The sequence below is a fragment of the Notamacropus eugenii genome, chromosome 7 (assembly GCF_028372415.1).
Source record: "Notamacropus eugenii isolate mMacEug1 chromosome 7, mMacEug1.pri_v2, whole genome shotgun sequence".
NCBI classification, from domain to species: domain Eukaryota; kingdom Metazoa; phylum Chordata; class Mammalia; order Diprotodontia; family Macropodidae; genus Notamacropus; species Notamacropus eugenii.
In genome coordinates this window covers 160,488,028-160,515,561 of record NC_092878.1, presented here as the reverse complement: position 1 = coordinate 160,515,561, position 27,534 = coordinate 160,488,028, and positions in this window count along the sequence as shown.

Genomic DNA, 27,534 nt, shown 5'->3' with positions numbered 1-27,534 from the left:
CATTCTGTCAGAGAAGAAAATGTGTTCTTGTGTAGATTGGGAAAGGGGAGGGGAGATTTTTTATGACTGAAAAGGAAAGACCAATCAGTTTCCTCTCACTTGAGCTCCCCTTTATGCGGGTGGAGCCCCTCTTTCCTAATTTCCTTTCACTCATTCCCTTGGCTGTGATGTTTCCTTTGGAGATCAGCCTCTATTTAATCATTCGGGAAGTATGGATGAGTGGGAATGATGAGACCATTTTCTTTGCTCAAGAAAGCACAGTAAAGACAATAATTGCCTCAGAAGGTTTCTTTTCCCCCAAGTTCCATTTACCAAACCTCTTCCCATCACTTAAAACTGCTTTCTCAAGGTTCAAGTTTTACCTAGATTCATTGGGCAGAGAAGCAAGGGGAATAATTCTAAATATAGTTCTACCTTGCATGGAGATCAATATAATCTAAGGCCTAGATATCCTATAGCTTAAACTAGCTAGAATAGCTACTTCCAACCAAAGTCCATCAAAAATAGTCGATAGTGAGTTGTGGCAGCAAGCACCCGAGCATACACAGGAGGGCCTCCTGTACAGGTTCTTAGATCTGCTTTTCTGAAAGGAAAGCAACTTTTGAGGGGTTGACAATCTTCTTTAATTATATTCACCAACTAAGAAAATACAAGCAGAGAAATAAAGACCATAAAGAATGCATACATCAGAGGTCAACAGGCAACTCCAAATGTCTGAGCCTTATACACATACACAGTTACCAGAGAGAGAAGCCCCAACATTTGGGTTTCCAAGGGGGAGCAGTGGGGCTCAGCTACCCAGAACCTCACCTGGAACAGGAACCTTCTTCCAAAGAAATCCTCAGAGCAAAACCTCGCCTCTGAGCATATATATACTTTTCCGACCTGGAGGGCATCAGACCCTCTTGACCCAGTGCCTCAATAATTAAAAAAAGGTGTGGGCCTTCCTACAAAACAAGCCTCTCTTAATGGGCTTCACCTGAGGCCTTTTAGTGGGCCAGGGAAGATCTTTAAATTGCATTACATAAGTAATGAGAAGTAGTAAACAGGAAATGAAGTGCTGTAGGTTAGAATATACCAATGAATACATAAGAGTAAATGGGTTCTTCAACTATAATAAACAATTATCCAATTACTCTTTTACCCAGGAACCCTGAGGGTCTTCTCCTCCCAGTTTGATTTTTTATTTTTTTATTATTAAAGGGGTCATCCCTTGAGCAGCTACTAAAGAAGTCTATTCATTGAATGGGTGTATCTCACACAAAGTGAGAATGCTATAAGATCTTAGCCTGAAAGGTCCAGGGTCTCACATTTTATCCTGGGCCATCTCCAGCTGTCCTGATGAATATCAGGCCAACGGATCCAGATGGCACAGGAGAAGAAAGTGAGGTTGGTGACCTTGCACAACCCTCCCTCACTCAAATCAAAATCAATTGCAAGTCCTGTCATCATCTTGATGTCATGGTCCTCTTCAAGAATGAAGGACAAACACAAAATGTGTGTGTGTGTGTGTGTGTGTGTGTGTGTGTGTGTGTGTGTGTGTGTGTGTAATAGAGAGAGAAAATGAGAATGATTACTCATACATTATATATACAGCTTAGCTCCAATCCTCCATTCAAAGTTTATCTCTCTGTCTCTTCTCTCTCTCTCTCTTTCTCTCTGTCTGTTTCTCTGTGTCTCTGTTTCTGTTTCTCTGTCTCTGGCTTTCTTCTCTCCTCTGCACTCTTCTCCCATCTTCTTTTTCCTCTCTTCCCTCTTCCTCTCCTCTCTCCTTCTCTTCTTTCTGCCTGTCTCTGTATCCTGTCTCTTTCTCTTGCTCTCCATCTTCTGTCCTTATGTGCCTCCCAAGAATAGAAGAGCCAACCAAAGCAAGTCCATTATGTAGGTGTGCATGCCCCCTCAGCATTATCTTAATCAGGAGTTGTGTGCACTCACAAACACAGCAGCACTTAGCAGCACCGGCTGTCAACCACAAAACCACCCCCTTCTTGAGTGGAATCCAAATTACATCTGTACTATGCTTTGAATATATTTTCATTCATTCATTTGAGTCCCCAGCTATCACTCAGCCATTTTACAAGACTTTTCTTCTCTCTGTGTTTCTGACTGATGATTCCTTCTGACTTAGCCACTTTTCCTTTTCTCTAAGGACACATTTGAATGTACTGAATAGAATCTTTGAAAATCAGTTTCTCTTGAGCTCATATGGCAATGTATAAAAAAAGAAACAAGACATGCAGAATAGTATATATCGACTCAGCACAAGAGAGTCAAAACATGATGAGAAACAGTAGCACAGACATTTCAGCATCAGGGTTCCCAATAGCATGGGACAGTTAAATCAGCCATTCTGTGCTCACCTCTTGCTTTTGCCCTTGTCATCCTATCCCCTGTAAGGGCAGCAGTGTTGATTGTCCTTTGTTTTCAAAGAGGACCAGTAACATCATGATTCCATGTCTTGATTTATATGTGAATTAGATTTGAGTGAGGCAGAGTTACACAAAGTCATCACCCTCACTCTCTCTTCCAGAGTCATTGAAGTCCAGTGGAAAGATAAGTCATGACAACTGTCAATGGCCTGGAATGAAGAGGATGCCATTGGTGTCTTTGATATCTACACGTGTTCTAAGCATCCATAGTTCTTGCTTCATCTGCCCTCATGACCACTGGAACAAATGCTTCGCATCTGCCCATTTGGCCAGGGGAAGTCTTCACGTGCTTTGAGTAAATTCACCTCTAGCTCACCAGAGGGTTTGAGGCTCATTGATTACCCTTAACCTGGGTTAGCCCATCTGCCAAGATGGGTTCTACCAGGGTGTGGTCACTATGCATGCTACAACTTCTTGGAGCCACAGGTATGGCTTTGTCCTAGGAGTGATTTAGGAACTTGACATGTTTTAGGTATGAGCAAGAACTGGTGTGAATATTCTGGGCCAATTCTGGGTAAACCTGGGTGTGTTGTGGCATTCAGAGTATCCAGAAGCTTATTGATAAGCTAGGGATCATGTGTCCCTCTGGAGATAGTTCTGAAGGTACAAGTCTATCACAATTGAGTAGAACTCTTATTTATTGTTGTTTTTGTTAGTTATGGGGCTAAGTGGCAGAGTGAATAGAGCAGTGGGCTTAGAATCAGGAAGACTCATCTTCATGAATTCAATCCAGCCTTAGACACTTACTACCTGTGTGACCTTGGACAAGTCATGTCTGCTTGCCTCAGTTTCTTCATCTCTAAATGAGCTGGAGAAGGAAGTAGCAAACCACTCTAGTATCTTCATCGAGGAAACTCTAAATGGGGTCACAAAGAATTGGAGAGGACTAAAAATGATTCATGATTGAAAAAAAACTCTTAACCATGAATTAAGTCAGAGTTACTTTGAAAAGAGGAACTGGGATAGACCAATATCTTATATTGTATATCAAAATAGTCAAAATGAGTACATCATTCAGATATAAAGGCTGATACTGTATGCAAATTGGGAGAGTAAGGAAATGTTTATATTTCAGATTTATGGAGAATGGAAGAATTTATGACCAAACAAGAGATAAGACAACATTTTGAAATGCAAACTGGATAATTTTGATTACATTCAATTGAAAGTTTTTGTACAAACAAAGGAAATGCAAGCAAGGTTAGGAGGGACGCAGAAAACTGGGAAAGAATTTTTACCACCAGTGTCTCTGATAAAGGCGTCATTTCTAAAATATGTAGAGAACTGATTCAAATTTATAGGAATACAAGTCATTCTCCAACTGGCAAATGGTCAAAAGATATGAGCAGGAATTTTTCTGATGAAGAAAATAAAGCTTTTTATAGCCATATGAAAAAGTACTCTAAATCACTATTGATTAGAGAGATGTATAAGAAAACAACTCTGAAGTACTGCATCATACCTATCAGACTGACAAAACAGGAAAATGATAAATGTTGGAAATGTGGGAAAATTGGAACACTAATCCATTGTTGGTGGAGTTGAGAACTGATCCAGAGCAATTTGGAACTATTCTCAAAGGGCTGTAAAAAATGTGCATACTCTTTGACCCAGTAATATCACTTCTAGGACTATAGCCCAAAGAGATCATAAAAATCGGAAAAGGACCCACATGTACAAATATATTTATAGCAGCTTTTTGTAGTGACAAAGAATTAAAATTAAGGGAATACCCATCATTTGGGGAATGGCTAAACAAACTGTGAAATATGAATGAAATGAAATACTATTGTGCTATGAGAAATTATGAGCAGGAAGACTTCAGAAAAACTTGGAAAGACTTATATGAACATCAGTTCAGCACATTGAAGTGATCAGAATCAGGAGAACATTGTACATGGTAACAGCAACATTGTGCTTAGATCTTCTTAGCAATGTAAGGATCTAAGATAACTCCAAAAGACTCATGATGGAAAATGCTGTCCACATACAGAAAAGCAACATGCAGATCAAAGTATATTATTTGAGTCCTCTCTCTCTCTCTCTCTCTCTCTCTCTCTCTCTCTCTCTCTCTCTCTGTCTCTCTGTCTCTGTCTCTGTCTCTCTCTGTCTATCTGTTTCTCGTTGGTGTGTTTCTTCTTTCTTGTGGTTTCTTCCATTGGTTCTAATTCTTCTTTACAACATGACTAACGTGAGAACAGGTGTAATATGAATGTATACGTAGACCCTATATGTAATTACAGACCATATTGGAGGGGCAGGGAGAAAGAGAGGCAGAGAAAATTTGGAACTCAAAATTTTATGGAACTGAATGCTAAAAATTAATAATAAATAAATTTAATTTTAAAAAAAGAGGGACTGGGAAAAGGGGCAAGGGTAAAAGGAAAAAGAAAAAGTAATAGCTATTTATTTGACCAGACAGAGTTAAAAGTCTGGAGTTTTGGATAAAATGTAAGCTAAGGCATTTCCATGGGTAACTTTGCCACATATAATTTGGTGAGCCACATACGTCATAATAGCATTTTCAGAAAGTATCTGCAAGACATCTAATAGTGGGGCTATATAAAAACTATACTGAATTTGTACTTCTTTTAAAATGAGGTTACTTTTCTGGACCCACAGCTGTCTATAATCATGCATAACCTCAAAACCATAGCAATAATCATCAAACCAGTGCCAGGTTTATCCAAGATTGAAATATAGACACCAATTCAACAATTTGAAAACGAAAGTACTGACTGCATTGCTTTCATTGAGAGACCTGGACTCGTCTTCCTGGTAAGATTCATCTAAAACATGGCTTCTCAGGGGTACCTCTGAGATTAATAAAGGTTTCAAAGAGATCTACAATGACAGATTAATCACCAAATTAATCATTTACGTGCTACATAAGCATCCTCTTCACAGTTTAATTACATGCTGAGTATTCCCAGTTTTTGTGCAGGGTAATACCGTCAGGTTATCCTCCTTAGCCATCAAGGTCCTTATCCGCTCTCCTGTGGAGTCAGTCTGTACTTCAAGTTGGTCTGCCTGCCTCAGTCTTTCCCGACTCCAACCTGTCTTACATCCAATGACCAAAGAAATTTTTATAAAGCATAGATCTGACTTTTTCACCACTGCCTACACGCAGTCAATAAAGTCTCTTTATTGAATTGTTTCAGTCATGTCCTACTCTTCATGACCTCATTTGTTTTCATTTTGTTTTTAGCAGAGATACTGAAGTGATTTTCCATTTTCATCTCTAGCTCATTTTACCGATGATGAAACTGAGGCAAACAGAGAGAATTGATTCGCCCAAGGTCACACAACTAGTTAAGTGTCTGAGACCAGATTTGAACTCAGATCCTCCTGACTCCAGGGCTACCACTCTATCCACTGCACCGTTTAACTACCTAATAAAAAATAAAGGCTGCCTATTACCTCCAGGATCAAATATTTGTTTGACATTTAGAGATCGTTATAACCTTACCCTTCTTAGCTTTCTTTTAACAAATCACTCCTTTCCACTCATTCTAACATTCTTTCATCCTGTCCTACTTATGTTTCCTTATACAAGACAAGCTGGCCTCTAATTATTAGCTGTCCCCCATGCTTGTAATGCTATACCTTTCATTCTCTGACCCTTAAGTTCTCTGGAGTCTGAATGTTCAAAATTAAGTTCAGATCCTGCCTCTGACACTGTCTAGCAATGTAACCAGTGGCAAGTCACTTAACCTCTATTTGCTCAGTTTCCTCAGTTGTAAAATGGGAATAATAATAATAACACTTACTTTGCAGGGTTGTTGTAAAGATCAAATGAAATAGTACTTTTTAAAAAAGAAAAGGCCTTAGCATAGTGCATTCCAGATAATAGGTGGCATGTAATGATTTATTCTCTTTCCTTTCCCACCCCCATGTTTCTCTGGATTTCTCATTTTGATCATTTCTTACCTAACCCAGAACTCAAAGCTCATGTGCATAGGGGAGACTGATTATCCAACGCCCCATGCCTGCCTGAGGCACACAGGTGGACAAGAGCTTGAGAGGAGAGCTATTAGTCTATAAACTTCTAATGCCAAGAAAGAAGACATATGGTTCCAGATCCTCATCAGGAGTAGCTCCAAAAAGAGAGGGGATCTCCAGGAAGAAGCTGACATAGAGGAAGCAGCACTTCAATCATGTTGACTCTTTCCCAGAGTCATTTTCTGTCTTCAGAGATTGAAGACAATCTTCCCAAAGCTGAAAGCGAGATTAACATTTCTCTTCTCTCAAACTCTTGCTAACTCCACCCTTCATGTAGACACGGAGCATGACAGGATCAATCTCTACTAATGGGAAGAGTCTTATGCAAATGGGCTTTGATCCATGGGTTACAGTTACAGTACAACACCACTCCATTGAACTCATAGATTACACTCATCTAAGTAGACTGCAAGTTATGAGAGAGATGAGGTGGAGGGAATCTTGAATTTTTCCCCAAATATTGCTCTCAGTATTTTGATTCTTCCAATAAGGTTCTCAGTATAATATATTTGTCATAAAATCCTTTTCTCAATGATCAGTTGTCAACACTGCAGCCCAACTTGACTCTCAGACAACTGCTCTCTTATGGGGATTGGAGACATGAAGGACGTTCAAGGATGTGTTTGTCTCAGTTACCGTGAACTCCAGCAGCTCTTCCTTCCTGACCCCAGTGGGGAGCTAAGCACTTCTAACTTCATTGTGCAGTGTTTATTTTTCCAGTGCCAACCATGCGCAAAGCCTCGGCTTATTTTTGTGACCCTCTTTACTCCACTTTCCCCTTTGAGGTGTATTTTGTTTTTACTTATCTAGGCATTCTAATCTCTATCTTCATGCCTCATTTCCCCCAGCTAATGCCTAAGGCAAAACATAGAGTAAAACTCCTTCCTTCATGAAATCTACTTCAATCATGAAATTTCCTGGTCTTTTTTACCTTTTCTTCCTGAAAGGCAATTATCCTGACAAATAGTTTACTTCAAAAAAAATGAGTATTTGTGAGCCTCCATCCTTTCTTTTAACTGTTGTCAAAGCACACAAAGACTTTCTCCAAGGCCTCAATGTAATATAGAGGCTGGTCTAGAAGTGAATAAACTAATAGATTCTATCAGGGTAAAAAGGCTTTGAGTCTTGTCCCAGCTATAGACAGAGATTGTTGTGTGGGAATCAATCTATCTAAAAACAGAGAGGTACAGCATTTGTCAGTTGCCTGAGAGGGGACAAATATTTTGTCTATGGAAATACATGGGGAAAAGAAGAATATACAATGGTCTTTGATCCTCTCTGGTTCACTCTTTTTGATAGGGATGGTAGTAAAGAGGCTTTAAAAGTATAAAAGATGCTAAAAATTACACTTTTCAGAACTTAGATAAATTTTCATAAGTAAATAACTTTTCAAGACATACATCAAAACTAACTATTTCCCTGTGCCAATAAAATCATAGGAACTATCTTTATTATATCCCTTTCAAATATAGGATCATAGGACTAGTGTTAGGGAATGACCCTGAGATTTGAATAGTTTAAAGAACTCCTGGATGAGAAAAGTCCTTCTCAGAATGAATGCAAGTTGAAAATTTCTTGAAAATTCAAAGTCTTAGAAAGTTTCCAAGAGCAGAGGTATCAAACATGATGGCTTGTGGTTCACAACATTCCTGAGTGCTGTTGAACCAAATTAAAATGTAATTGGGAAATATTTAACAAAATAGATTTTAAAAAATAATAGAACATAGATGATATGAATATGTAGTTTTCTAAGTCAACATGTGGCCAGCAAGGATCTTTATGTATGGTTGGGTGGACCTGTTGGTTTTTGAATTTTACACCATTGTCCTAGAGCAGTGAGATGCTAAATAACTAGGCTGAGATCACACTGCTAGTGTGTTAGGGGTAGGCTTTGAATCCAAGTCTTGTTTTTATGCCAAGGCCACCTCTCTAACCCTTATTCCACACTGCATCTCATATTAACTGAAAGATCTCAAAGGAGCTGATGTGTGTTGTACTTCAGAATATATAAAGTACTCTAGATACGTAATCTCATTTGATCTTCATAACAACGCTTTGAGGTAAGTGCTATTATTTTCTTCATTTTATAGTTGAGGAAATTACACAGAATATGATAACTTCATCAATATCACACAGCTGATCAATAACCAAGCTCAGATCTTTGCCCAACACGCTACCCACTGGATTTCTTCAGTGTGAGATCTTTGCCTAGTCTCCATTAATTTGTCATATTAAAAAAGGATAGAACAATATCCATAAACCAGAAGAGTTCTAGTTCTTGTGCAATAGAAGGGTGCCTCAGGTTCTTGGTGCAGAACTAGACAAAGGAATTGACATAGGCAGGTGGGGCAGCTGATAGAGAGCTGAAGTTGGAGTTGGAATGACCTCTGTTCAGTTCATGGCTCATACACTTAGTTTTGTAGCTAGGGCTTCTCAGAGGCTCCATTTCTGCATCTGTAAATAAGGTGTTAGACTCAATGGCCTCTGAATCCCTTCTAACTCTAAATTTATGATCCTATGGGTTGGTGGAGCTGGTTTCATTGAATGAACATAGGAAAGAATAAACATTATTTCAAGAGAAATAATCATCTCATTTTATGAGCATAAACAAAAAAGACTATCAGAAAAATACTAGGAAAACAACTGCAATGGATGTGCCAACATCTGTTTCAGTGGATGCAGAGAAATTTACAAAGGCCTTGGCAAAGACATCCAAAGTTTGTTACTTGAGGACTTCCATAGGAAGTACTTTCTCTGTCTAGTACCAAGGAAGATGGGAAATTATATTGGACATATAGCTGAAGATGACACAATGTTCCACTGACTAATTTTTCTACGTTTCCACCAGTACCAGATTGTTTCCATTATTAGTGTTTTATACTACAGTTTGAGAGTTGCTAATGCAAGGTCTCTTTGCTTGTCCCATTTATTTATTATTTCCCATGAGATTCTTGACTTTCTGTTCCACTAGATGAATTTCATTATTTGTACTATCTTTATGAAGTAATCATTTGGTAGTTTGTTATGGCATTTAATAAAAACATAGGTAGCATTGTCATTTTTATGCTAGCATTGTCCAATCATAAGTAATTAATTTATCCAATTATTGAGATTTGTCTTTATTTCTGTAAAAAAATACATAGCCACAGCTATATATTATATATAACCACTATATGTTTCTTTGTAGATGGACTCCCAAATACATTATACGTTTTATAATTATTTTCCATGGAATTTAGTTTTCTGTCTGATGCTGTGTTTGAGGGGTAATATCCAAAAATTAAGATGATTTGTGTGAGTTTATTTAATATTGTACTAGTTTAATGAAATTATTCATTTTTTTCAAATAATTTTAGTTGAATCTCTCTGGTTCTCTAAGTAGAATGTCATATGATCTGCAAAAAGTGACCATTTTATTTCTGCTTTCCCTATTCCTTCCATTTCTTTTCTTGCTTTAGTTTTAAAGCTCGATTTTCTAGAATTACATAGCAAATAACAGAAGTGGAAATGATATTTTTTTGCTCAAATCTCACTGGCATGACTTCTAGCATTTCTGGATTATGACGATGATGCTTATGAAGATGATAACACCACAAGCATTGATTAAGCACTAACTATGTGCCACTCACTGATAAGTGCCTGGGATACAGGGAAAAGCAAAAATGTAGCCCCTGCCCTCAAGAGGTCCCATTCTAATGGGACAGACAACTTGCAAACAATGATGTACATAGTAGATATATTCAATATTAATTGGAAGTGAGGAATCACCCTAGTCAGAGAGGTGACTAGGAACGACCTCGTGAAGGCAAAATTTCAGCTGAGTCTTAAAGAAAGCCAGGAAAAAGAGTATCCCAGGCATGGTGGACAGTTAGTACAAAGTCCAAGAGATAGGATATGGAGACTTACAAGGAGGAGCAACAAGTAGATCAATATGCAGAGAAGAGCAAAGCATGAGAAGACTAGAAAGGACCAGAATGGAAAGACTTTGAAAATCTAAGAGGGGACTATTGCATTTGATCTTATAGGTAATGTGGATACATTGAAATTTATTGAATGCATACATATGGGGAGAGGGGAGTGACATTGTCCTACCTGTGAGTTAGGAAGATTATTTGGACTATTGAATGAAGGATGAATTGGAGTGGGGAGAGACTTGTGGCAGACAGACCAATCTTGGGCCATTTCAATAATCTGGGTATGAGGTGATGAAGGGAAAGCCTGCGCCATGTAGAAAGTAAACTCCATGATGTCATGATTTTTTTTCCCCTAGTATCTAACACAGTACCTAGAACATATAAGTTTTGTAATCTTTAAGGATATAATTTTGACAGCTGAGTGCAATTTGAACTAGAGTCTTAAACTAGGGAGACCAATCAAAAGTCTATTGCAATAGTACAGGTGTGAGGTGATTAGAGCCTGCACAAGGGTATTGACTTTATGAGGAGAGAAAGGGGCATATACATCAAATATTGTGAAGAATTAATACAGTGAGAGTGAGAGTAAGGAGTCCAGGATGATACCTAGTATTCTGATTACCACTTGCCCCAATCTGCCCTCCCTTCTATCACATCCCTTCCTTCTCTTATCCCCATTCCTTCTATTTTCTTGTAGGGCAAGATAGATTTCTATACCTCACTGACTGTATATCTTATTCCCCGGTTGCATGTAAAAACAATTTTTAACATTCATTTTTAATACTTTGAGTTCCAACTCTTCTCCCTTTCTCCCTCCCCACTCATCCTCTTGAGTGCTTGAAAGTCCTCTATTTCATTGAATAACCATTTCCCTCCTGAAGTATTATACTCAGTTTTGCTGGGTAAGTGATTCTTGGTTTTAATCCTAGCTCCTTTGACCTCTGGAATATCATATTCCAAGCCCTGAGATCCCTTAATGCAGAAGCTTCTAGATCTTGTATTATCCTGATTGTATCTCCACAATACTTGAATCGTTTCTTTCTGGCTGCTTGCAGTATTTTCTCCTTGACCTGGGAGCTCTGGAATTTGGTTACAATACAGGAGTATTCTTCTTGGGAGCTCTTTCAGGACTTTCATCTCTCTCATTTCTCTTCCCAGTTTTTCCTCCACCTCTCTAACTTGAGTTCCAAAATTCTTTTTGAGCTCTTCGATGGCCTGAGCCCATTGGGTGGGCTGGGACACAGAAGCCTTGATTTCTGTGTCTTTGCCTGATGGTAAGCATTGTTCTTCCTCATCAGAAAGGAAGGGAGGAAATGCCTGTTCTCCAAGAAAGTAGCCTTCAATAGTCTTATTTCTTTTCCCTTTTCTGGGCATTTTCCCTGCCAGTGACTTGTCCTCTGAATATTCTCCTCACACCCACCTTGCCTCCTGATCCTCCCAGCCAGTGTTTGGGGACTGAGATTCAAATGCTGCTTCCAGCCTTAGGGCTTTTGGCAGGGGCAGGGCTGCTATTCAGTGTGAGATTATGTTCAGGTGGTCAGGTTGGGGCAGGGCCGCCTCTCAGGCTCAGTTCCCTCAGGGGGTTTATGCACAGACCTTCCACAATGGATTCAGGCTCCTGCCCGCTTGGGGAGCCCCTGTCTGCAGCCGCCTCTCAGCTTCTACCTCCCGGGGGGGCCCGAATCATGGGGGCACCCCACTCCCCTCTCGACCCGCCAAAGAGACTCCCTCACCGACCCCCGTCACCTGTGGGTGGAAGGACTTGTGTGGCCGCTGGAGATCCCGTCCCTGAAGCCTGCTCGGGTCTGTTTCTCTTGGTGCCGTGGCCGCAGCAGGTCTGGGCTGGGCTGGGCTCCTCATCTGCAGTGCGACGGACCTTTTGCGAGAGGTTTGCAGGTCCCTCTGTGGGTGGAGGGACCCGCGCGGCCACTGGAGATCCCGTCCCCGAAGCCCGCTTGGATCTTTTCCTCTCAGTGCCGTGGCCTCGGCAGGGCTGCCCTCAGCTCCCAGTCCCGGTGCCCAGTCCACAGCCCGAAGGACCCCCCGTGAGAGGTTTGCAGGTCCCTCCGGAACAGAAATCTCCCTCGCTCCAATATTCCGTGGCCTCTGGGTGCAGAATTCGCCGTGAGTTACTCCCGTGTAGCCGTTCTGTGGGTTGTGGGTTTGGAGCTATGTGTATGTGCGTCTTTCTACTCCGCCATCTTGGCTCCGCCCCCTCTTTCAGGACTTGATAGGTAAATTCTTTCAATATCTATTTTACCCTCTGCTTCTATAATATCAAGGCAGTTTTCCTTAATGATTTTTGAAAGATGATGTCTAGGCTCTTTTTTTGATCATGGCTTTCAGAAAGTCCACTAATTTTTAAATTGTCTCTCCTGGATCTATTTTCCAGGTCAATTCTTTTTCCAATGAAATATTTCACATTGCTATTTTTTCATTCCTTTGGCTTTGTTTTGTAATATCTTGATTTTTCATAAATTCATTAGCTCCCATGTGCTTCATTCTAATCTTTAAGAATTATTTTCTTCAGTGAGTTTTTGAATCTCCTTTTCCATCTGGCCAATTCTGCTTTTTAGGGCACTCTTTCCCTCATTGGCTTTTTCGATCTTCTTTGCATTTCAGTTAGTTTATTTTTTAAATTGATATTTTCTTCAGCATTTTGGGGGGTCTCCTTTAGCAACAGTTGACTCATTTTTCATGATTTTCTTGCATCTCTCTCATTTCTCTTCCCAGTGTTTGCTCTAATTCTCTTACTTGATTTTTGAGCTCTTCCATGGCCTGAGATCAATTCATATTTTTCTTGGAGGCTTTGGATATAGGAGCTTTGACTTTGTTTTCTTCTGTTTGCATACTTTGGTCTTCCTTGTCACCAAAGTAAGATTCTACAATCTGATCCTTTTTCTGATTTTTGCTCGTTTTCCCAGCTATTTATTTGACTTTTGAGCTCTTTCTGAAGGTAATTCTCTGCTTCTAGTGGGGCTGGGGGATGTACTGTCAGCTGCTCAATCCTCCCACAATCTATGGGCCTGGCACTCCAGAAAAGTCACTGCTGCTGGTATTGTCCCTGCCCCTGCTGCTGCTGCCTCAGGATCCTCCTCTGTGGGCTCCTCCAGCCCTTCTACAGCCCTGGGGCTAGGGTTGGACTACTCTGTTCTCTAACACTGGCCCCACAGGTCTTTTCCATTGACCTTCCAATTTGTCCTCAGCGTTTTGGGGTCATGAAGTCTAGAAACTGCCATAGGTACCAGAGATTCAGTCCCTCAAGGCCCGGTGAGGTCCTATCTACACTGGACTGCACTCTGTTCTCAATCTTGCCCAATAGATCCTTCCAATAGACTTTTCAGGCTGTCTCGGGTTGGAGATTTGCTTCACTCTATCATTCTATGGGTTCTACAGCTCCAGAATTGGTTTAGAGTCATTTTTCACAGGTATTTGGCTGGGTTGGGGGTGGAGGGTGCTAGTAAGTCCATGCTGTTATTCTGCCATCTTGACTCCGTCACCCAGAACCAATTGTTTTTTACAAACACAGACTGGCCCTACAGGATAAAAGAAAAGATGGGGAGATGCTGAGGAAAATAACAGCTTTAAAAAGAGGCTTAAGAAATACAGGTAATGGAGTATAGAAATTTATCCTGCCCTACAGGACAAAAGAGAAGATGGGGAGAAGGGAAGGGAAGGATGTTAGAAGGGAGGGCAGATTGGTGATAGGGGCAATTAGAATGCTCAGCATTTTGGGGTGGGGGGAGGGGAGAAATGGGGAGAAAATTTGGAACCCACAATTTTGTGAAAATGAATGTTAACAGTTAAATAAATATATTTTAAAAAATTTAAAAAAAGGTGCAAGGCATGGTGACAGAGACTACCATGAAATTAGGAGAAAGAATATGAACATGCCATAACTGCCAAGCAGCTAGAGATGCAGAATAAACTCTGTTAAAGATGAAAAACTGAAGCAACTCAAGGCTATTGTTATCAAACAAAAGAATGATAAACCAGAGGGACCATTATAGGAGCAAGGTTGAGAAAATTTTCTCAAAGATCAATTTCTCCATCCCTGATATTTAATGCACCACCAATTCATCATTAACATAGATGATCGCACTCTGCAGGGGATAGACGGGTAGATCATAAACTTTTTCCTAATGTGTAAACTGAAAGAATCATGCAGCCACATGTCCCCCATGCCATTACAGTGACTTATGTAAATGAAAAGGCACTAGCTAAGTGCCAACTCACCAAGAACTATCCTCCAATGAGAAAATTGAAAGTAAAGTAATTAAGGGTGATGTTTTTAAAACAAGAGGTGGTGGGCAGTTTGTCCAATTCACAGAGATTAAGACTTTAAGGCAAAAATCATCAGCTAGTCAGAAACAAAGATTCCCTGTGTCCCCTGGCACAAGAAGTTGCTATGGAGTCTGGGTGGACAGATGTGGAAACTTGGTGTTCTGCAGCTGTGGAAATGACAGGTTCTCAACTTAGACCTGGAAGCATCATGCACAACCCATGGACAAAAAGTCATGGGTTGAGCTTCTCTTGTGATAAAAGATATTTTTCATGTTATTGATTTATGTTGAATCAAATAGCTTTGCTATTTTGTAAAAGCAAAACCAAAAGCAATATCTTGCTTTATTTAACGTTGCATACTTCATAACTGCTGGCTGTTGTACGCTGACAGAGAGAGCATCATGTCCACCTTCAGCCCCAAAGACATCGATTGTTCAAATTTTCCATACACTCTGCTATACTGATCATGAATTTCAGAAAGAGAACCTTCTTTGTTTTTAATTAACTTTCGATCATGCTATTTTGCATGTATTTTCTGCATACTCTTTAGATAGTCATGTGAGTCTCTGCCTTGGGGAAACAGGGCAGCATACCAACCTTATGTGTTCTTTTATAGAGTGTCTTTCTTTTCTAACTTGGGTCTCATGATATTTAGGTTGAAGATAAAACACATGCTGCTATTTATTTAGCTACAAAAACTCACTTTTGACATGTTTCACTGGCAATTCAAACTTTCATAACAGAGTGAATTCAACGATTGTCTCATCAGAATTCATGTTGGAAAGTAAATTGTGTTGAATTTCATATTCTATACACATATCAGTTTTCTGGCATCTGACTATGACAAGTGACTTAGAAGAAAAAGCACTGAAATATGAAGTGTATAATATGAAAAGACATTTTTGGTTTTATATTGCAACTGCATCATACAAATTAGAAAAAAAATCTTAGGGTGAATATTTTATTAAGTGGAACTACCAGTGTGTATATGTATTAGCTAATATAGTAAATATTATCAGATAAAACGCACATAGACAAAGTTCTTTTGTGTGTATGGGGAGATTGAATTGCTAATTAATTTTTGGAATTATGAAAGAGGGGCAGGCACACCCAGTTCTTTGGGTACTTACCAGGAAAGAACACTATGGTGGTGGGAGTGATACTTCAATCATGTTTTAATAAGGCCCAGAGGGTGCAGGGACAAATGGAACAGAACATACAGAGATGAATTACAAAAAGAAGGAGTATAGAGATAGATACCACGGGTATGGTGGAGGAAGGCATTCAGCAAGACAAAGAGAATGGCGTATGGGGAAAGTCACAGAGAGTAATAACTCGTAACCATGAATTACCATTGGGATCACTCAGGATAGCATGGACCCAATAGTGCAATAGCGCTCTGGGGGCAGGATTCTGAGGTCTCATTTTTGTAATCTTTTCATGGGGAACAGACTAATGCTTATCTAGACCATATTGGGCTAAGTTCATTAACAAGTCCAAATTCTCCCAATATTGTTAGTAAAGCTTTGAAGTTAACATATCCATCTCATCTCAAAATTATTAACACCATTTGCCCTGGTAGTCTTACTGTGAATGTCTAGAACTTAACTGAGATTTATATCCATATCCATATAAGGGCAACAGAACCTAGATGACTTCCTCTGTTTTAGCACATGTCATCAGGATCTGATTTTGGTTAATATATGAGACAGTTTGCAAATTATCCTCCTTTGATCTTCAGGATGGTCTGTACATGACTTCTGGATTCCCCTTTGCAATTTTATTCCTTGTTATTGCTACTTTATACTTATTACTTCTAAATTTACCATACTAAATAGAAGTTGAGAGGTGGTGGTCAGGGGAGCAGAACAAGATACAATTTAACACAGGTGTTTATCAATAATTTTTAAGTGTTTGAAAAAGTCCTGAAACTAAATACTATGAAAACCACTCTTTAGACCCTTTTACATTGAGCCATTATTATTGGAGATCATGGACTTTCTTTTTCTTATGCCTCCCATCACTACACCACAGACCTCCTGGACATTACAGATTTATTCTCATGTACAATTTTTCACTTGTGATTTGTTGCAGCCTACTTGTGCTCACTGCATGCCTTTACACCGCCATTCAATTATCCAGAAACTCTGGTATTCTTTGACTTAGACAAATATTTCTGAGTATTGAAAAGATGAGTCTTTGTCACTTGACTATATTTATTGCTCGTTTGCTTTTTAATTTTCTAAAAGTCATTATTTAACCTTATCTTGTTTCAAGTGAAATGAGAATTTTAATTGGCTTTGTTACTCTTCCTCCAGTTCCAGTAGGTAATATCCTGCCAGGCCTAGAGGCCTGAGGGCTACCCGAGTCTTCCCTTACCTCTATCCCGAGGTCTTCCATTGGCCAAACCGGATGCTTGTACGAGAGAAAGGACATTCCAGAGTCGAACAAGGGTTGAGCTTTATTACAGGGTTCTGGTTACAAGTGCAGGGGAATTCTTCCTTAGGAGGGAAAGAGAAAGATCTCCCAAGGAGGCAAAGATCTTACAATAAGAGATTGGAAGTAGAAGTATAAGCAGGGAGAGAGGGGGAGGGGAGAGAGGAGAGAGGCTCCGCGCCCCTCCGCCCAAGAGAACTTTCAGGCTTTCCTGATCCTACCTAAACTCTCCAGCAGCATAGTTTGCATCTGAATACCGTGCTGTTAGATAACAATAGTGTGCCCACATCCGGGACTATCTCGAGGGTGGGGAGAGCTCTCTCCCATCACGTTTCTCACGGGAAGAGGCGGAAATACACGAGATAGCTCGGTTCACCTTGATTCCCAGCCGTTTCCTGGGGGGTCTCGTGAGAACTCTAAGATTTAGAAGTTCCCACCTTTACCCGCCCGAGACTGTCCACATGGAATTGAGCTTCCAACCCTAGCAATATCCAATTCCATAACCAATGAAGTTTTTTTTTTTTAATGTCCATCAGGAAAGATGCTTTTACTTATTGCATTATTCATTACTATATTGGGTACAAAATCAAATAACTCTTAGGTAGGTCTTAGAACTTTTTTCCCCTAATCATCTTAACAAAAATATAAAGCTGATGTTTGAATAACTTTTGGACTACTTTTAAAAAAATTTTAATCTTTCATAGAAATATTTCTGAAACCATGACAGGACTTAAAGCAAGAAATGAGATATGCAAGCAGCCACTAGATCATTTCTTTCAAAGTATTATATGTTTTACTCAGGTGTCTTAGACTATTTTATTTTTAATAGTATGTTTCTCCAGTTACATGTCAAGAAAAATTTTAGCATTCATTTTTACAAGGTTTTGAGTTCCAATTTTTCTCTCTTCCCTCCCATCTCCTGAAAATGGTAGGCAGTTTGATATAGTTTATTAATGTGCAAACGTAAAAAAAATCCATTTTAGTCAGTTATGAAAGAAGAAACATAAAAACCTACAAGAAAAAATAAAGTAAATGGAAAAAAAATATGCTTCAATTTGAATTCAAATTATATAGAAATTATATAGAAAAGTTCTTTATATAGAAAATGGATAGCATTTTCCTTCTTGAATCCTTTGTACTTATCTTGGATCATTGTATTGCTGAGAAGAGCCAAGTCATTCAGGTGATCATCACACAACATTGCTGATACTGTGTACAAAGTTTTCCTGGTTCTTCTCATTTCACTTTGCATCAGTTTGTACAAGTCTTTCCAGGATTTTCTGAAATATGTCATTTCATCATGTCCTAGATTATTTTAAATAATAATAATTTAATTATTAAAATTTAATTATTTCATAATAGTTATTTTAAATAATAGCCCTAGAATCATATTTCAGCAACACCACTATTATGACCTCTCTCAGGTGCTTTAGGGGGAAAACAAGAAGTTAGAACTGGAAAGGTATGGTAGGGGGAAAATGGCCTGAGATAAATGAGAAGGCTAATGGATAGTAAAGGGATTCAAAGACAAACAGTAAACAATAGGGTAGGAAGCCAAAATATAGATGGTTACAGGGAATTGACCATTTGTTGGGTCCATCCTGTTTCCTGAACTTCCAGCATTTTTTTTTTGTATATACTATCCTTATACTCTCAGCACTAGCATGATCCTAGACAGAGTCCAACAAACTTCCACTTGGCTCACTGTGGTTGACCCTTGATCTAATTTGGTCTTTTTCACACCTTTGTGGTAGACTAGCTTCTCTGAGTGCAACATTTGAATGCACAGTTCAAATAAAATTAGAGAATGGAAATCTAATTAATTCAACTTGATTGGTGTTACTGTGCATTATCATGCATTGCTGTCATCCACATTAAGAACCCAAAATGTCAATTCAAGTCAATTTTAAATTATTAAGCACCTGCTATGTTCCTGGTATGTTAAGGACTAGGGACAAAAAGAAAAAAAAAAGATGAAACATTTTCTTATGTCATGGGTTTACATTCTATTCTGGCATGGAACAAGAACACAACTAAATAAATACAAAGTAATTTGAGGGGCCAAAAAACCTTAACAATTATGGGAATGAAGAAAGTCTTCCTGCAGGAGGTGCCATGTGAGCAGATCCTTCAAGGAAACTGGGAATTCAAAGAAGTAGAGATCAAATCCAGTGAAGCTTGTTAATGAGACTTGAATTTTGTCACAAGTTTTCAATCAGCCATGTCTGCATTTGATGATGCCTCTAGAAGTCCCTCCCACAGCTGTTCTGCAGCTGCAATGACATCAGCACACCAAGATCAACCCAAGCACAGTGGAATGTTCTGTGGCCCCTGAAAGGGGGGCAAGATGAGTATTAGAAGGGAAAAAAAAACACCAGCTTGTTGGGTTCAATTCTGAAAAAACCAGAGCTTTGTTGAGAAAACACATATATGTGTAAATATTTTAAATGATCCTGAATATGTTTGAGCAAAACTGGAGTCCTCACTGGGATATCATTCACAAAAGCCTGCAGGATCTGTAAATAAGGTTGGGAAAAAGAATGGCACATGATTGGAAATAGTTGTAGGGGAGAGGGGAAGAGGTCTCTACAGTTATTTGAATTTATAACTCCAAACTTGTTTAGCAGTGGGAGGAACCTTAGAGATCTGCTACTCAGATCCCCTCATTTTGAAGTAGAGGAGACTCTGACCTAGAGATGATTACCCTATGTGACACAGCTGGTCTATGGTGTAGCTGGGAGAATCGTGAGACATGGCTCCAAATATTTTGGTATTTCAGTGAAGCTGTGATTTATCTCAGAGAGTCATCTCTCTATAAGCAAAACTCATCCATGTCTGTTCATCCTGGGTGATCCTAGGGTATCTATGGCAGGGATCTTGCTCTAGGTCTTGTCTTACATTTCATCTATAGCAATGGAACCCAATCTTTGTGAAGATGACTTTACTCCTAGGGACAGGAGCAGGGGCTATGCTGATTCATGTTAATGACCAAAAAGCGAAGGGTACTAAGCACAAAGTCTGGACATCTGGGAGACACGATTACCAAACATGGGAAAGGGAATAGAGGAGTATATTGCCAGAAAGAAAAAGAAGCAATCAGAAGAGGGTGACATTTCCCTTCATGGATTTAATCCCTGCTGTTCAGAGGCTAAAGAAGCAGTATGGGAGTGGAAAGGGTATTAGATTTGCAGTCAGAGGACCAGACTTAGAATCCCAAACCTACCACTTGCTTGGCACCTCTGTGATCTTGGGCTTAATAACGCTATCCCTCAATTTCCTCATTTGTAAATTGAAGGAGTTTGGCCTACTGAAGCTCTAAAGTCCCTTGCCTATCAAAATCTGTGATTATCATGATAGCTAGCATTTAAATGTCACTTAAAGGTTTGCAAAACACTTTTACACATATTATCTAGTTAGATCTTCACATCAAGGTAAGGTTCTGTGAAATAAGTGTTATTATCCCTATTTTACAGAAGGGGAAATTGAGACTGATGGATGTTAAGACTGATTCATCAAGTGTTTCACTACAACGAAGTGTAGGAGATATAATTCAAGCTGAATCTTCCCGATTCTAAATCCAGTATTCCATCCACTACACCCATTAGCTGGCTCTGATTCTATGACTGTATGACTGACAGGCTGAGGAGCAAACCCTACATCTAAAATTAGGGAAGGGTAATCAGGGAATCTCTCCAGGGTGCTGGAATCAGAGACCACCAAAGGTACCTCTACTCCTTCAGCATTACTGAAACCACAGGTTTCTGTATGGAATTATAATGAGCTAAATTAGGAATCTTTAAGGTGGCAGGCTAGGTTGGGCTCCTCTCTCCCAAACCCTGCTTCCCTTCCTCCCCTTCTCTCTATGGTTTCCTCAGAATTCAGCTTTAGGCTAGTGTACTTTGGGGATTATATTATCCTCTCAACCTCTCACCTACAGGCAAACTTGCTACTTTCTTAAGGTAAAATTTGTTGTGCTTAACCCTAGGGTAAAAAAACCTAGTTGGGAGTATCTGAGAGAGCATTCTTTTAACCAAAGCTAGTCAAGTTCTTTAAAGTACTTAAATAAATATAGGTTTCCTTTGAGTGGCTTTGGTTTTTTGGTGAAGATAATAGAGTGGTTTGACCGTTCCTTCTCCAGATCATTTTATAGATGAAGAAACTGAGGCAAACAGGGTTTAGTGACTTAGCCACAATCACATAGCTAGTAAGTATCTGAGGCCAGATTTGAACTCAGGAAGATGAATCTTCCTGATTCTAGGCATGGCATTCTATGCACTATACCATCAAGCTGCCCTAAGTATTGGCTGTAGCTGACATATTTTTTTATTTAACAATAATTCTCGATTTGCTATCATCAGGTCAGGCTTAGGAAGGAGATGGGGCAGGAGAGGGAAAGATATTTTAATCTTTTGGAAATTTTTGTTATTTCTTTGCAACTCAGGCAAATGATTAAACTTTCAGATTTATAATGACACAATTCAATTACACATTGCAGATTTACCAGTTTTCATAGTTCTAATACTAAGATGCTACTGATTCAAGGCAAAGATTGTCGTTATTTATTTTCCATATAAAGCAATTTTATCTCTCAATCCTTTAGAAAAATATTAACATTATATGGCATCTTCAAATTCTCTCTTCTAAGTAATTATTCTTTGTATTAGTAATAACAGAAGTTGTTATTCATGAGATTCTTCTACATAATATTTATTTTATGATTCAAGAAATTCTGGAACATTGCAATAAATTTTAAATGGTTAGTCTATCTTCATTGCTTCAGAGGAATTTTTTCTTTATCTACTTCTGACTCTAAAAGTTTATCCTAATTAGTTATTTGAACAGCAATTAGTCATCACCTACAGGACTGCCAATAAGCAAGCTTGTGAGTAATTCTTTTCAACCCTCCCCCCCACAAATATAGCAAAGAACATACATTTAATGGAGGATGTAGGAGAGGACCAGAATTTGGGTGTCAGGGAACAGACATGTGGGAACATTTTGATTTAAAACCTTTAGTATCATTTGGAATACAGGTATGCAGGGTGCAAACTGTCTACTTTGGTGAAGCACCTTCTAAAGGTTATTAATCAGAGCCAACAGTGCTTTGGGGGTGAAGAGGGAAGGGTTGGAATTCAACATTTAAACAAGTCTCTGAAAGAACCTTGGGCTCATTAAGTGTCAATAAGAGAAAGGAACACAGGAATAAAATGATGAACACAAAAAATTAAAGAAATATCAAAAGAATTATATGAATGGATACAGAATGAAATATGTAGAACCAAGAAAGCAATATGTACAATGTTAATATCCAAGCTTAACCCCTGAGCAACGTTGTGAAATATATCTATCCTTGAAGAGATGAAGGACTTTTTTATGTTCAGTCATTTTTCATTCATGTTCAACTCTTCATGACCTTATTTGGGGTTTTCTTGGCAAACATATTGAGTGATTTGCCATTTCCGTCTACATATCATTTTACCAATGAGGAAACTGAAGCAAACAGGATTAAGTGACTTTCCAGGGTTACATAGCTTACAAGTGTCTAAGGCCAGATATGCACTCAGGAAGAATCTGCCTAACTTCAGGCCCAGAACTTTATCTACTGTACCACTCATCTGCAACATAGAATGCCAATACTGTCCCTAGTATTTTCTTGACAAAGATTCTGGAGTAGTTTGTTATCCTTCTCCAGTGGAATAAGGGAAAGAGAGGTTAAATGACTTGCCTAGGGTCATACACCTAATAAGTGTATTCAGGCCAGATTAGAATGTAAGTGTTCCTGACTCCAGCTCTAGCACTCTATCCACTAAGCCACCTAGCTATGAATGACGATGGGGTTACCAAGATGTCAGACATGGTTGATGTATGTTTTGGTCTTGTTGAACTTAATTTATTTTATTTTATTGTTGATTAGCTATGCCAAACACTTAAGACCCCAGTTTGGACTTTTTTTGGCAAAGATACTGTAGTGGTTTGCCATTTTCTTCTCAATCTCATTTTATAGATGACAAAACTGAGGCAAACAGGATAAAATGATTTGCCCAGGGTCACACTGCTAGTAAGTCTCTGAGGCCAGATTTGAACTCAGATCTTCCTGAATTTAATTATTTCTAAGTCAAGCACTCTATCCACTATACCATCTAGTGATACCAGAAGAACTATGGATTGCTAAGATATCAGACATGGTGGATGTGATTTGGGGTTTTGCTGAACTTTTATGTTCTCCTTTGCTCTTTCTTATAAGGGAAAACTTGTTTAGAGAAAAAATATATTTAGAAATGAATATAAAGCTTTAAAAAAAACATCAATAAGGGAGTAGAGCCAAGATGGTGGAGTAGAAGGACATGCCTGCTGTAGCTCTCCCCCCAAAGACCAGAAAATACCTGTAAAAATGACTGTAAACAAATTATAGATCAGCAGAAGCCACAAACCTACAGAGTGAAAGAGATTTCCAGCCCAAGGCAGCCTGGAAGGCTCACAGGAAAGGTCTATCACATTGGGCTCAGAGCGAAGCACAGCCCACAGAGCACAGCCTAGCCTTGCCCAAGCAGGTGTGGCAGGGATAGGACCGCATCAGGCTTCTGGTACAATCACAGGGAGCAGCTGCACTTCCCAGATTCCTCAACCCACAAATGCCAGAGACAGTTTCAAAGGTCAGTGAGAAAGTTCTTTCACCTGGGTGAGAAGTGGTCAGGGTCCTGCCCTAGCCCTGGCCCGAGGCAACTGCAGCATCCATTTTGAGAGACTTCAGCCTAAAGAACCTGGGGGAACCAAGTGACTGATCTGAATCTCAGCCCTGAGTTGCAGCCCTGGGGTGAGGAGGAGCACTGGCCTGGCATCTTGGAGTTGGAGGAAGTTGTGGAAACAGAAACCTACCTACCCACAAATCCTGAGCAGGAGTGTTTTTGGTTGCTCCCAGACCAGAACTCAGGCTAGGAGAGGAGTAAATACCTCTCCCTTTATTGTGCCACCTAGGAGAAACTGAGAACTTACAGGTCCCTAAAGTATACTCTCCACTTAACAAAGGACACAAAAGTCAAGTAACTACCTGGAAAATGCTCAAAAAGGGGAAAAAAAACAGACTATAGAAAGTTACTTTCTTGGTGAACAGGTATTTCCCCCCATCCTTTCAAATGAGGAAGAACAAAGCCTACCATTAGAGGAAGACATCAAAGTCAAGGCTTCTTCATCCAAAACCTTCAAGATAAATTTGCAATGATATCAGGCCATGGAAGAGCTCAAAAGAAATTTTGAAAATCCAGTAAGAGAAGTGAGGAAAAATAGGGAAGAGAAATGAGAGCAATGCAATTCAGAAGGTAAATTAGAAATAGAAAAAATACACTGATAAAAACCTCTTGAAATAGATCCAAAGATGAAAATTCTCAGGAATATCTTTTTTTAAATTTTTAACACAGTTTAGAACAGATAAAGCAATCTAAACTTTTGGTCATCTTTTTAAAGCATTTACAATATGGACCACAAAAGAATTTTTTTTAAACATTAAACAACTGAGACACAGATAGTATTTAAGTTGCTAACTTCACAAGCTCTTGACCTAATTGTCTCCACAGTATTACTAAGAATTAAAGGACCCTAACCTAATGTTGTTGGTCTAAAGTCCCATGCCTAATAGCTTAATTTTAGACAACCTCAGATGTTCCCCTATCCATAATCTATAATTGAATAGATCTGGTATTAAGCTTACAAACCTTTTGACTATAGGAAATTGCCACCATGAGTAGGGACATTGCAGGGATACAATATCTCCCCAACTTCATGTCAACTCCAGGCAGGATTAGATTATCCACTTGCATTCAGTCAGGCTTAACGTCTGCGAGGTGTCAGTGGGGAAACTGAGTCAGGAGAATCCCACCTCAGCCCATGCTGAACAGCCCCTCTCCCACCCTTCCCTTGAGATCACCTATGCAGTTCATACCAGCATCTCATCAGCTTACTGGCATCATGGATTGGAGGCTCAGATCGCCTTTCTTGCTTCCCATACCTGGAGTTAGACTCAGAAGAACAGTCACTTAATAGTCCCATAGCATCTAAAAATGGCAAGGTCCAATAACCAGGTTTCAAATATGATTATAATTTCACTTTGGCTAAGGAACATCTTTTGAGGCAAGTCTTAAGTGGCTTACATGCCTTTCTATACATGTTCTAGTACCTGATTAAATGGCAGTCATAAAATCAAATTTACTATTAAAACCTTGACTTTCACATCAATGCCAAATTTTACCCAAGGTTACCTTCCTCTTGGAAATTTAGACTGAAAGTCTTCTCTCCAAACTAAAGATGTCATTGATTTATTCTCAGTAATTAATTCAGTCTATTATTTTAATACCAATTGCTTTTACCTCACTTTGTAACATGTCCAATTTTTCTCCTCATCACTCCCCTCCGCCCACTTCCTAATACCTTGCATTCTGATTACTCCTTCCCTGAATGTACCCTCCCCTCCATCACATCCCACCCCTCTCCTATCCCCATCTTCTCTCTTTTCTTGCAGGGCAAGATAAATTTTCATACCCCTATCCCTGTAGTTCTTATTTCCCTATTATATGCAATAAAAATTCTCAACATTCATTTCTAATACTTTGAATTCCAACTTCTCTCCCTCCTCCACTCCCTCCCCAGCCCTACTGAGAAGGCAAGCAATTCAATACAGACTAAATATGTGTTGTTTTGCAGAAGACTTCCATAATAATCATGTTGTGCAATACTAATTATATTGCCCTCTGACCGACCCTATCCCCCCTTATTTATCCCCTCTACAATTGACCTTGTCCCTTCTCAAAAGTGCTTATTTGTAGTGATTCCCTTCTCCCATTTTCCCTCATTTCTAACATTCCCCTCACTCCACTAGTTGCCTCCTCTCCTACTTTCCTGTGATGTATATAAATTTTCATATCAAATTTAGTGAGCATGTTATTCCCTCCTTCAGCCACACGTGGGGACAGTAGCTTTATTTTCTCCCCCTCCCCTTCTCACTTATCTCCTCCATTGAATAAGATTTTTCTTATCTCTTTTATGAGTCATAGCCTGCCCCATTCCATTACTCCCTTTCTCTTCCCAGAATTTGTCTCCTTAACCCCTTAATTTTTATTTTATTTTTTTTGTGCGTGTATGTGGTTATCATCTCTTCTGATATAACACACCCTGTACTCTCTATCTATGTGTATGTGTGTGTGTGAGTACAATATCTCCAACTACCCAAATACTGAGAAAAGATTCAAGAGTTAAAAATATTTTGTTTCCATGTAGTAATGTAAACAGTTCAGCTTTAGAGAGTCTTTTATGATTTTTCTTTTCTGTTTACCTTTTCACGCTTCTCTTGATTCTTGTCTTGGGAAGTGAAATTTTTAAATACAGACCTGGTATTTTCCTCAACATGAATTCTTGAAAGTCATCTATATCACTGAATGACCATTTTTCTCCCTTGAAGTATTATATTCATATTTGCTGGGTAGGTGATTCTTGGTTTCAATCCCAGTTCCTTTGACTTCTGAGATATCCCACTCCAAGCCCTTTGATGCCTTAATGTTGAAGCTGCCAGATCCTGTGTTATCCTTATTGTATTTCCACAGTACTCAAATTGTTTCTTTCCAGCTGCTTGCAGTATTTTCTTCTTGATCTGAGAACTCTGTAATTTGACCACAATATTCCTAGGAGTTTCTTTGTTTGCGTTTCTTTCAGGAGGTGACAGGTGGATTTTTTCAATATTTATTTTGCCCTCTGCTTCTAGAATATCAGGGCAGTTTTCCTTGATAATTTCATGAAAGATGATGTCTAGGCTCTTTTTTTGATCATGGCTTTCAGGTAGGCCCATAATTTTTAAATTGTCTCTCCTGGATCTATTTTCCAGGTCAGTTGTTTTTCCAATGAGATATTTCACATTATCTCCCATTTTTTCATTCTTTTGGTTTTGTTTTGTGATTTCCTGGTTTCTCATAAAGTCATTAGCCTCCATCTGTTCCATTCTAATTTTGAAAGAACTATTTTCTTCAGTGAGCTTTTGAACCTCCTTTTCCATTTGGCTAATTCTGCTTTTTAAAGCATTCTTCTCCTCATTGGCTTTTTGGACCTCTTTTGCCAATTGAATTAGCCTATTTTTCAAGGTGTTATTTTCTTCAGCATTTTTTTGGATCTCCTTTAGCAAGGTGTTGGATTTTTTACCATACCAATGTTCTAAAGTCTCCTGTCTCATTGATTTATATAAGAATTGCATTTTCTAATATTAGCGCAGACTCAGAGAGGTGTAACATTAAAACTGAACACTCTCCAATTCTAAAATTAAGCATATTAATTAATATTTTTCAAATCTTTCTAACATCTTGGTAGTTTTTCATTCTTATAGGGAAAATTGAAACTAAAAAAGCTTTTTCAAAAATAAATGTCTTTGAACACATTAGAAATACTGCATTGTGTACTTCTGCAGGACATTCTCAAATACTCAATTGATTGAA